The sequence below is a fragment of the Amblyomma mixtum genome, chromosome 6, assembly GCF_055824585.1.
Source record: "Amblyomma mixtum isolate Tamu chromosome 6, ASM5582458v1, whole genome shotgun sequence".
Classification (NCBI taxonomy): Eukaryota; Metazoa; Arthropoda; class Arachnida; order Ixodida; family Ixodidae; genus Amblyomma; species Amblyomma mixtum.
In genome coordinates this window covers 61,513,904-61,518,576 of record NC_143017.1, presented here as the reverse complement: position 1 = coordinate 61,518,576, position 4,673 = coordinate 61,513,904, and positions in this window count along the sequence as shown.

Here is a 4,673-nt window from a genome sequence, read left to right as displayed (position 1 = left end):
ATATTGATAGACACTCTAACAGCGCCCTAAGGGAACCGGAAAAGCGGGAGTGAAAGAAGAAATGAAGAAAGAGGTGCCGTAGTGGAGGGCTCCGGAAAAGTTTTGACCAACTGGGGATCTCCAGTGTGCACCGTTGACGAAATTCGAATGTGCTGTGAATATTGTGGTGAGTGTTTTTTTTTTTTTCACAGCACCGCTGAGAAATAACGCCGATATAGGGTCCGCGGAGGATAAAAGAGAAAAAATGTGCGTCACAAGAGGATGGCCATCACGAAGCAGTGTATTGTACGGCATTCAATACGCGGTCAGAGCCCTAAGCTGACCTGTGTTTATGCCAATACATGAGATGCTCGCGGCTTTACGTCAACCCATGCCGTCTTATTCATCGAAAGCCCTGGATCTTGCGCGAGAAAGTTCACAGGAGCAAACAATCGCCTAAGGTTATACTGTAGGAAAGACGACTACACTTTTTGCTACCCGTACAATTTCCTTTCCGAAAGGCTGTTTTTTTTTCGCCACTTCTGCTGCAGCAGTAGGGTTACAGTACTTGCTTGTTATAGTAGCACCTTTAGATAGAATAAGTCAGGTCACTAATATGCGGCGGTTGGTATTTCGCAACCAGCAATTTTTGTTTTACTAAACTTTCCAGCATACATGCAAACAATGTCCAAGTAAGGTGCGCATGTGGAGCAATTCTTGTGGGCTCGCAGATGTTCAGTTATTGAAATTTTATGCGATGAACCCTAATCTAGCAAGAACTGCAATAGCAAAAACTAATATATTGGTTTATTCGGGTTTAGCGTTGTCACCCTCACTTCGCGCACTTTTAGTGGGAAGCTCCCAGACACCCTTAGAGCGTGTGGGGGTAGCGGTCTCGGACTCGAAGGAGATGCCCTCGACTCAGCGTGGCAAACTCAGCGGAGACCAGCTACCAAGTGACAAGAGGTTTTTGGGCGTTCGGTGCCCAGCTTTCGCTAATCGCAAGCCAGAGAATGGGTCGGAGCCAGAAGTTTACAAAACAAAACAAAGTTTATACAGCAATTGAGACGATACAGAGGGTTTCACAATCACTAGTACAGACACATACAAAGTGATTAATTGAACAATGCAACCCGTGCAAAGTTAAATTCGAGAGAGAGTACAATACAAAGGCAATATTGCACCTAAAGTGCACTAACACTCGAAAGAGAGGTAAACAAACAAAACACAATTTGTTCACCGGGCACTGCGGCAGTCCGACGACCAGAGTTCCACGACGATGCCGTCCCGCAGACTGGCGACCGTTGCCTCCTTGGTCCGACGCTGGCCGAGTGGTGTTTCCCCGGGAGTCGAACGGGCGCGCTTCGATGAAGCTTAAACGGCGGTCCGGACTGACTGATAGCGGTCAACGTCCTTCTTTATAGGCTCGCTCTCCCGTCTGTTTGTTGTTCGCGCTCGAGTAGGCGCGCACATACACGCAGCATTGGCAGTGCTTTCTCCCTTTCCTCTTCTCACCGGCCGCGCGTCCCCATTGGTCAGAGGTCGGGGGTCGCATCTCGAAGTTTCGAGCGTGTTCTTGAGTGGCGCCGACGCCGACGGGCGAGGGGGACGTGTCTTAGTGCACGCAAGGCTACGCCCTTTCCCCCGTCAGCTGTAGAACCGACTCGCATGTTCGAGAATAATCGGCGGGGATGACTCATTTCCTCGGCGCACGCCGCGGCGGTGGAGAGAGAGGCACGCGCTCGGCGGGGGCTTTCCCTCTCCCCCGTCGGGCTCGCGCCGGCGAGACGCCGTGCGCGCGGCGGTTTTTCTTTGTTTGTTCCTAAAATGCGCCGAATTTTGTGACACTGCCCCTTCCTTTAAGAATATTGTGTAACAATATTCACAAAACACAAAATTCGCGCGCCCATGCATGCGCTCACAAAGTCAGTGGCGTATGCCAAAATACATACATCAATACCTTGATGCTTTCACATACATAACACAGTGCAATAGACAGAGTGCACTCCAAAACACGCCGCATATCGGCGGTACAATTCGCGCGCACATGCACGCGCTCACAAAGTCAATGGCGAATGCCAAAGTGCATACATCAATACAATGATGTTTCCACATGCGTAACTCTATGAAATGTTCACAATGTACATAAAAACACACCGTGATTGGGCAGTACATTAACACAAGGCTACAAACATGGAGCACGCAAATACAAGGCACACTTTCGCCTATACTTCCAAGTTCGGCCTACCCAGCGGGCTCGGAGAAGTACTGCTTGCTTCAAGCTTGCAGTCGCGCTTTTAGTTCTCTTACGCACGCGACGCTGACTTTTCTTTCTGTCGCGAGCTCTGCTCTTCTTTCGCCTTGTGTTGAGGCTTCTCTTCCGTACGCTGTTCTGTCCCAGAGTCCTATTCGTACGGCTCTCTCTGTTTCTGCTCAAGCCTCAAGCCGCACTCGTGGTTCTCTTCCTTACGCGACTCCTTCGCTCTGTCAGGGTTTGCCTCTTCCCTTTCCGCCCTGGGAAATTCCTTCATATCCCACGCGTAGAAAAAGGTTTGGGGGCGGCATGCACATGCGAACAAGACAATCGACATGTTCCAAGGCACTTGCATCATAACGCAGAGGCTCATGATAAGAACCGGTGTGAACATACTCCTGGTCTCCTTCCTGAATTCGACAGTGCGGCAGGAAAACAGCCGAAGCAAGGTATCGATCAGCACTAGAATCGTTTCTAAAGCCTGCTTTACGCTGAACTTAGCAGAAATTCTAGACACGTTGTTTCCACGTGTCCTTCTTTGGCTTTTCCTTCCTTCCTTCGGCATTCGTGCTCCGCTGCGGCCACTTGCTGGCTTATCCTCCAGCTTCTCGTAGCTGTTTGCTTTGTTCGAGCATGTTTCTTGCGAAGAGGGTGTCTCTTGCGCGGAACGTTCCTGCGCTACATTTTGCCGTTCTTCCTTCTTGGGGGATTCTTTTATTTCTTCCTTTCTTGCGCTAGCTCGCTCGCGCTTCCTTCGCCGCTTTTTTTCCTGTCGATCACTGCGACGCTCTGACGTGCAGGATTCGCATTTTTCTCCCTCGTGGCGACCGTCTGGGTCCTTGGGAAACTTTGCCCCCTTGATGTTACCCAATATGAGGTCGTATATGGGGCGTTCCATGCAAAGTGCAGTCAGTTTACCGCTGTAGTAGGGAGTCTGCACCTGTACTCTAGCTTCTGGTAAGCGCTTAAAGGATCCGTCTACTAGCCGCACAAGGCTCTTCGTTCCAGTGAGATCCTTATCTCGCACCAAGCCTCGCTTTATGATGACCGCGCTGCTTCCTGTGTCTCGCAGCACTGAAATTCTTCGCGGCCCTACTTTCCCTTCCGAGACAGGCATCCTGTGCATACCGGCTTCGGGTCGCGCGTTCACTACCGCGTTCACAACGGGCACCTTCTTGCCGTTTTTCAGCTCAACAAAGCCGTTTTCGTCTTCTTCCTCCAGGTGATCACCTGAGGAAGCTCGCACGCACGATACCTGGGGAACGGACTTGCCCGGGTTGGAACAAGCCGCGGCTTTGTGCCCCTTCTGGCCGCACTTAAAACAAGCTGCAAGGTTACTGTTCGTGGCGCTTTTGCGGCAGTTAGATGCGTAGTGGCCTGTCTTGTTGCACAAGTAGTATTTCGGTGGAGGCTTTGGGCTGGATCGAGTATCGCGGCTGTCGGATTTCTCTGCGCTTTCAGAATTTGCATTTTTAATTTTGGTCAGATTCGTTCCCCCTTGAGCTTCAAGAAATTGGTCGGCAAGTTCTAGCATTTCGGAGAGGGTCTTGGCCCTTCTCTCCTTGAGGTATAGCGCCAAGTTCGGGTGACAACTGCTCAGGAATTGTTCCTTGATCAGCAGCTCGCGGAGTGCACTGTACTCCTGTGCGATTTCCGACAGTTCCGTCCACCGATCAAAATAGTGGCTTAATCGCGCCACATATTGGGTTGCCGTTTCTCCGTCTGTGGGCTTTCCTGTCCGGAATTTGTCCCGAAATCCCTCGGTGGTGAGTCGGAATCGTTTAAGCAGAGCGGCTTTCACCTTGCTATAACTTGCTGCGTCTTCAGGAGACAGTCGCCCGAATACACTTAGTGCCTCACCGCTCAGACAAGTGCTAAGAACGGTAGCGCATTCACTGTCTGACCAATTCTGGCTCACCGCGATCCCTTCGAATCGCTTGAGGAATGCGTCCAGATCGTCCCTTCTTTCATCAAATCTTGGAAGCAACCTGCTGGCATCTATACGCACGCTGCTACCTTCCTCTCTAGTGCCCTGAACTACAGCTGAATGATTTGCACCACGTTGCAGTTCCAGCTTCACGGCAAGCAGCTTCATTTCGCGTTCAAATTCTCTTTCTTTTTCTTTCTCGGCTTCTTCTCGAGCCTTCTGCCTTTCCTTTTCCATTCTCTCTCTCTCTCTTTCGGCTTCTTCCCGAGCCCTCTCTCTTTCTTTTTCGGCTTCTTCCCGAGCCCTCTCTCTTTCTTTCTCAGCTCTGTCTCTCTCCTGGTCCACCCATTTACGCAGTTCGGCTCCGGTCATCCCCATCTGGAGACCGGCCTCTACTAGCTCCTTTAGCTCCTTAAAGCTCATATTTGGAGACCGAACTCTACATTCAAGGCAATGAATACCTCTACCCGGTGAACATCACTAACCGCTTCGGCGCGGCACCTCACAATCGCG